Genomic DNA, 8,215 nt, shown 5'->3' with positions numbered 1-8,215 from the left:
TCATTTAGGGTGAAGTGAGGCCCATTCTGGAGCCAGGTGGAATAGGAGAACTGATTATTGCATTTTCAAGATGCACATTTACACCTCAGAAAGCGGAAAGCTATAAATCAGAGCTTCATTTATTGTTTTGTGGATTGTTTAGACTTCATAAAGTGATGAAAAAACGTTATTAATGCAGATTAAACTTGGAAGTGTGTTGTATGTATATTAACTCCCCATCCTCCACAGTTGTTAAATATTTACCAATATACCCACAAAGGATGAATTTTGCAGTGCCCAGCATAGCATGTGGAATGTTTGTGTTTCTGACATGGCCAAATGACTTAACTGTATTCAGGTGGGGTGAAGAGGGTTATAGGAACATTACTCCACTTCCCAGGTTATTTGGGAGAATGAAATATTTCTTAAAATAAATAGGACTCCATGACTCAAAGACAACTGAAGGACTCTCCTCTCTTCTTTTCTCTCCCAATCTACACTCTTCCCCTTCACTCAGATGCAGAGCAATGATCCCTCCCAATAAGGAGAGAATCCCATTCATTGGCCTTTGGGACTGATGTTACATTTCTCTCTTGGGCCAAAACCTTTTGCAGTCCCTTGCAAAGATCAGTTGGGGCAAATATAAAGCTTGTAATTATACAGTATAGCCACAAACATCAGTGGTTTTTAAAAAATATTTATTTTTGGTTTTCAACATTCACTTTTATAAGATTTTGATTTCCAAGTTTTTTTTCTCCCTTCCTCTTCTCCCCCTCCCCAAGATGGCAAAACTTCAGTGTTTTTAAAACAAGAATAATTTTCCTGGCATCCCAGGTAACTAACCTCTATGACTATTGAAACTAAAATTTAAAAATTGCACATCAACAGCACATTTAGTAGACAGGACATCAAATAAATCACATAGAAGAATACGACAGGGAAAACATACCTAACTACATACCAGACATAAGACATACACATTTCAGAAGGACATGCATACTCATAGTATACAGTAATGAATCAAAAGCAATAAACTTGGCTCATTACGAAATGAAGCCAATTGTAATAGTGACTACATCAACAGGCCTATATTGATGCTTATCTTATTTCATGTACCTGTGAAGTAGATATTATTATTGTTATCATCCCCGTTTTATAGACAAGAAAGCTGAGGCTGAAAGAGGTTTAATAGCTTACTACTCAGGGTCAGAGTGTTGATGTCTGAGGCAGCATTGGAACTCAGGTTTTTCTGACTCCAACATCAACAGCCAATCCTTAGCTGCCACCAGCTAGCCTACTTGTAGGTAAATAAATACTTGGTATATCTGTAGTAGTGCAAAGTAATTTCAGGAGGTAGGGAGTACCACTAACTTGGGTGAGAATAGGATTCAGGAAGGAAACAAGAATTTTTTAAGCACTGACTACAAGCCAGGGGGGCAGCTTGGTGGTACGGTAGATAGAGGTCTTCTTTGGTTGCCACTCGAAAGAAATTCTAAATATCTGAAAATATGATTGTTAAATCCCAGGGATTCTAGGAAGAAGACAAGCATTTGTTAAATATTTCATGCCAGGAACTGTGCTAAGCACTTTACAAATATCTCATTTGATCCTCACCCCGGAGGTAGGTGCTATTATTATCTCCATTTTTTAGTTGATGAAATTGAGAGAGATAGAAGCAACTTGACCAAGTTTACATAGCTAGTAAGTGTCAGAGCTAGATTTGAATTCAGGTCCTTTTGACCCTCAAGCCCAATACTCTATCCACTGGGCTACCCTACTGAGGAGTCTTGGTACAAAATATGAGACAGGATAGGAAAGAATGTGATATTTTGTAGCAAAACTCAAAAGAAAAATGATCTAGTCAGGGACAAAAAGCTATTGTGATCTTAATCCTATATGGATTTTTTTTTTAAAAAAATCTTTAACAGATATTTCTAAATATTCCTATTGAGAGAACAAGAATTGGTTAGAATTTTGAAATGAAAATATAAGAGACAAGAGAAAGAAAGATAAGCAAATTTAAGCAACTTGAAAAGGCTAAAATTAAATGTTTACATATGGAGCAGGGGAGAAGAGATGCTTATGAAAGTTCTTCAATAACTCAAAAGGCCATTGAGGGAATATAAGCATACAAGAAGGGAATAGGGTTAAAAAAAAGAAAGAGAAAAAAGAATAAGGGAAAGAAAAGCAAAAGCAAAAAGAAAATGGAATATCTTAAGGATAGAATGGGAAGGAGGAGGAGGGAGGAATTTATTATTTTTTTTATAATTAAAGCACTAAAGGAGAATATAGAATGTCCATGGAGGGTGGGATGATTGGTGTTAAGAATTTTGCTTTTATGTGAGCCCAGTCAAAGTAAGGTTGGGAAGAATATATGGAGTGGAAAAGGAATAAAAAAAAATAGTGCCTGAAGCAGGAAGAGGTGAGAAATGGTAAGTTTAAGATACAGGGTAGAGTTACAGAGGTAATAATCATAATCATATATGGTGTCAGAAGACAGAAAAAGGGAAAGAGGACTCAATGATATGCGTTTGGGTTGGGGGAGAAAAACATGGGGTGGTGGAATAAAAGACAGATTATCACAGTATTTCTGGTACAAATAACTAATGCTGATTTAATTTCCTGATGCCTTCCTTTATTTTATTCTTGTCCTTTTAATATAAGGATAGAGGTCAAAGAGAAGAAACATAATGGAATACAATGGTAGGAATAGTGATCATAACTGAGAAGATGAATGGGAGAAGTGAACATAAAATTGAGAGGTTTGGCAGATTGCATTGTAAATCAAATCCAACAAATTTTTGTTTATAAGAAACACCCTTAAAAATGATTCATACTGTGTTAATATGTGATATTGAAGTAGGCCTTATTATGTCTTAACTAAATCTAAAAAAGCAAATGAAGTACTCATAATCTCAAATGATGAATCTGTAAAATGAGATGGTTAGAGGACACAAACAGAAAAATCACATCATACTTAAAGACAACAGAAAAAATGAAATAAAGGAATTTGTCAGAATGTTTTAACCAATTTTATTCCAACAGAACAGAAAATATAAAAGAAAAGGAAGAATATTTGTAGATATATAAAAATTCTTAGGTTAACAGAACATGAAATAAAGAATATAAACACTTTGACTGTCAGAAACATAAATTGGATAAACCATAATTGAACTCTCCCAAAATAAGTTCTAGACTGGGATTGACCTAAAAAGTTATTGATAGCAAAGATTTAAAGAATAATTAACTCTTACATAAATACTTTCATAAAGATAGAAGACACGTTTCCAAATTCCTCCTGTGAACAAAAAGTTGAGACTTTAACCAAGGAGAGAGAAGGTAAAGAATGAAACTTTGAATCCAATGTCACTAACTGATGCAAAATGTTTAAAAAAATTATCTAAGGCTATAAGAATGTTTTTTAAAGAATCTCTGTGATGACATTGGATTTGTACTAGGAATGTGGGAATGGAAAGTTCAGTGCTAGAAACACTATAGGCGTTGTGTTGCTCCCCAAGTCCGGCTTCCATGAAAGTGGAGATTCCTCCCTCGCACTCTCGCCATGGCCGAGAGCGACTGGGACATGGTGAACGTGCTGCACAAGAAGGGCCCCACAGCGGCCAGGCAAGTCCAAGCAGGCCATCTTAGCAGCTCAGAGAAGAGGAGAATATGTGGAGACTTTCAAGAAATGGGATGCTGGCCAAAAGAAGCAGCATTCCATCACAAAGAACACAGCCCAGCTGCTCCGAGAGACTGAGGAACTTCATCATGACAGGGTCACTCTTGAAGTGGGCAAAGTGATTCAACAGGGCTGGCAGAGCAGGGGAATGACACAGAAGGATATGGCCACAAAAATCAATGAAAAGCCCCAAGTAATTGCTGACTATGAGTGTGAACAGGCCATTCCTAATAACCAGGTCTTTGGCAAGATCTAAAGAGTCATTGGTCTCAAGCTTCTTGGGAAAGACATTGGAAAGCTGCTTGAGACAGAACCAAAGAGAAAATGAACACAAAGCCTTGAAATCAGTTCGTTCACACTGATCTCGTCTGGCGGGTTCTCCTTCACCACCAGAGCCAATGTGTCTCTTCACATTGCCAATTAAACACAGGGGTATCAGACTTGTTTGGGGGAGGAAACTTTCAAATCTATACCTGCTGTAACAAAAACAAAAAACAAAACCTTGCAAATTAAAAAAAAACTGCGATAAACATATGAAACAAAAACAATTAACAACATGTAAGTATATTAAAAAATTCAGAAAAAGTCCTTGACAAAACATCACAGTTTTAAACTCTGAAAATCCTAGAAGCAAACAGACTTTTCCTATGGTAAATAGAATCTATCTCCACCCAAGAGCTAGCATTATTTTTAACTGGAAAATACTGAAAGATTTTCCAATAAGATCAGGGAAAAGCAAGGGTGCACATTGTCACCACCACTTTTCATTATAGTTCTAAAAATGTTTATAAAAAGACAGGAAAAAAACTGCACAACTATGCATAGTCAACAATTAGGCAAAATTATCCATTTTTGTAGCTGATAATAATGAGTTGCTTAGAAACTACCAGAGGAATTAATGAAAAAATTATTCAAAACATTTAATCACTTCACTGAAGTAACAGGTTATAAAAGAAGCTCTTAAAACCATCATCTATATCTATCTAGCTATACATATATGTTTGTGTGTGTATGTACATATGTATACATACACACATATGTATATCATCCTAACAAAAACTGTGAGGAAGAGATATGAAAAGAAATTCATCCAAAACAAATATAAACTGCATAAAATATCTGTTAACTTATGAAAATATATTGAGGATCTGTAAGAATGCAATAAAATTTCTTTACATTAGTAAAAGAATATAAATGGAAGCATTTTCAATGTCTATGAATCATATCAATGTGATAAAATATTATAAAAATATTACATATATATATTTATTGCAATATAAGTTCAGCGACTAGGGATTACTTTATTGAATGAGAAAAAAATGGCAAAATTTCATCTAGAGGAATTGAAAGTCAAGAACATTGATAGATATGCAAAAAATGTGGGAATCACTATGGTAGCAATTCTCAAAGTTATTTAGTACTTCATTAAAAATAGAGAAGTTGATCAGGATAGATTTCATAAATAAGACCTAGAATCAATGGAACATAGTTGCCTAAGGTTTAACAAATCTAGGAAAGCAAATTATTGGGGTAAGAACTCCTTATTCTATGAAGTGGGAAAATTGTAAAGCAATTTGGCAGGAATTAGAGTTAGATCAACATCTTGTGTCATATCCCACAATAAGCTTCAAATGGATATGTGATCTAATTATAAAAGGACATGGTAAAAAAAGATAGAGGAGGATGGAAATATGTTTACTATGGCTAGTGGGAGAATTTTTAAACCTAAAAGACTGGGAGATGTTAATAAAAGATAAAATACATGATTTCCAATCATGCTATGTAACTATAGTGGAATATTATTGTACCCTAAGAAGTGATGAATATAAAGAATTCAGAAAACCTTGGAGAGATTTGTGTGAACGGATGAAGAGCTGAAATAAGTAGAAGCTAGAAAATACCTTATACAATTGCTACAATAATGTAAAAATACAAATAAAATCAAGTCAACAAGCATTTGTTTAGCACATTCTATGTACCAGGGACAGTGCTAAGTACGAGGGAAACAAAGAATGGGAAAAATAGTCATTTCCCTGAAGGAGTTTATAATCTAATGAGAGAGACTACATGCAAACAATTATGTAAAACAAGGTAAAAACAGGTTATATTGGAAACAGTTGCAGAAATAAGGCACTTCTTGAAAAAGATAGGAATTCATATTGGACTTAAAGTCAAGGAAATCAGGAGATGGAGATGAGTAGGGAGACAATTTCAGGCATTCTAGACAGACAGTGAAAATGTATAGAGTTAAGAGATAAAGAATTTTGTGTGAGTGACAACAGGAGTCCTGTGTTACTGAATTGTGGAGTATGGAGGGGGTATGGTATTAAGAGACTGGAAAGGTGAGAAGGAGCAGCCTGTCAGAGGTGATTCACCAGGAATTTTCAGACCAATCTTGTTCAACAACATTGAAAGACATCAGAAATCTGATCGTTGTGTGATTTCAGAGAACTGATAGTGTAGCATGCCTCCCTTCCCTTAGAAGAGAGGTGAAGGACTATAGATGTGGAATGTGATATACTATCAAACATGGCAAATGTATTGTTTTACTTCTCTGTCCTTTGATAAAAAGGGAGGATTCTATCCATTGCATGGACCAGGAATCAAGGGGAAATGTCAATAAGGTTTTTTTTTTTTTAAAGAGCATAAGTCAAACATTTATTTAAAATCATTAAAGAGAAGAAAGAACAAGCATGAATTCATCAAAAACAGGGCATGTTAGATCTCCCTAATTATTTAGTAATAGTAATACCTAAGTTTATTTTATTTTTATTTTAATAGTAAACCTAAGTTTACTATAATTCAGGAGAATACTATAGATATAATTTACTTAGATTTTAGCAAAGCAGTTGACACAGATGCTTAGATTATCCTTGTGGATGACATGGAGAACTATGGAATAAAAAAAAGTACAGTTAGGTAGATTCGGACTTGGTTGAAGTCCCAGAACCATTGATTGCATGTTAGCTTGCAAGAATATCTCCAATAGTGTGCCCTAGGCATCTAAGCTTAGCCTCTTCTGATTAAGTTTTGTCAATTACTTGAAAATAGTCACAAATTACAGATTATCACATTTGTAGATGATATAAAACTGAGAGAGGTAGCCAATATATTGAATAACAGAGACAGTATCCAAAATTATCCTGTTTGATTTGCTTTGTTAGAGATCTTTCTTTTCTTTGTTAAAGGGTTCTAAATCCAAAGCACAAAGAAAAAATCCAGAAGACCCCTCTTGTTTAGAGAAATGTTTTTCTTGTAGTAATTGAAATTAGGTAGATTCCCTGTTGAATAATGTACCAATAAATTTCTTATATGTACTTAATATACATATGTGTTTTGTTACTTTTGTTATTTTAGTCAGAAAAACCATGTGTTTGAATAGGGGAATGGATATGTATTTATGCTCCTTGTTTTTATTTTAAAATCCTCCAATTGTTTCTTATTCGTAATCAACCTTGAATTGGAAAAACTGACCTTGTTTCCACTTACTATTGTAAGCAAAATCTCTGACATGCTCATAGATAAGATATCCACCCAAAATGGAATTTGGGGTAGATTTTTTGTAGAATTTTGGGTAAATCTAGGAAAATGAAATTTAATATTTCAATGTGAAAATGGTTTACAATCAATCTTGAATGAAGGGGGAGATATATTAGGAGACATTTGTCTGAAAAAATATTTAGTGTATTGTTAGCTTGATATGAATCAACAGAGGGATCTATGGCAGGAAAGAAAGCTTATGTGATCTTAGGTTGATTTAAGAAAGGAATAGTAGCCAGGGATAATGAGATGATAGTCCTATTCTGCTTTGACTAGGTCAAATACATCTGGAGTATTGCTTTCAGTCCTGCTTGCTACATTTTAGGAAAGGAGTCTTCTCCCTTTTGTTGTATATTCTCCCAACCAGATAGCTTGCTCTCACCCAAGGGCCATGTTGATTGATGAGTTCACCTCACATAGCCAGCCCCAGTCAATTCCTGCCATCACTACCAAACATACTTTCTAGGCAATCGTATTAATATTGTGCCTGGAAAGGGAGCATCACATTGTTGCCCTAATGCTCTATTCATCAACTCCATTACTTCATCCTTCCCTGGCCACCATTTCCTGGACAATACCATTTGTGTTGCTTCTCCCTTTACAATGTAAATTCCTTGAGGGCAGGGACTATCTTCTGTATTTATATGCCTAGACACAATGCCTGCCATAAAACACTTAATAAAAAGTTTTTATTCATTTATTCAAGAAGAAGGAATATGAAAAAAGGATAAACAGGATGGAGAAGTGAATCAAAATTGTGCTGTAAGAGGAATCATTGAAGGAACATAAAATGTTTATCCTGGAGAAGGAAGTTGGGTCTTCAGGAAGCATGATAGCAATCTCTTAGTCTTTGAAAGCTGTCATAAAAAAAGTCATTGAATTGCTGTGGTTGGCACTAAAAGGCACTAGGAGCAAGGGGTAGAAATTACAGAGAGGTATATTTAGGCTTAATATATGGAATAACCTTTTAGTAAACAGTGGGATACACTGGAGTGGATTGAAGTGGTTCATAAATGG

The 8,215-nt window shown here is 34.8% G+C and overlaps 1 pseudogene; it reads left to right on the top strand.

Annotated features, from left to right (window-relative positions):
* The first annotated feature begins 3,541 nt into the window (after positions 1-3,541).
* Positions 3,542-3,986, top strand: LOC140509081 (endothelial differentiation-related factor 1 pseudogene; annotated as a pseudogene).
* Positions 3,987-8,215: the final 4,229 nt, after the last annotated feature.

The sequence above is a fragment of the Notamacropus eugenii genome, chromosome 5 (genome assembly GCF_028372415.1).
Source record: "Notamacropus eugenii isolate mMacEug1 chromosome 5, mMacEug1.pri_v2, whole genome shotgun sequence".
NCBI classification, from domain to species: Eukaryota; Metazoa; Chordata; class Mammalia; order Diprotodontia; family Macropodidae; genus Notamacropus; species Notamacropus eugenii.
The sequence above is the reverse complement of the archived record's forward strand: the minus strand, read 5'-3'. Positions and strand labels throughout refer to the sequence as shown.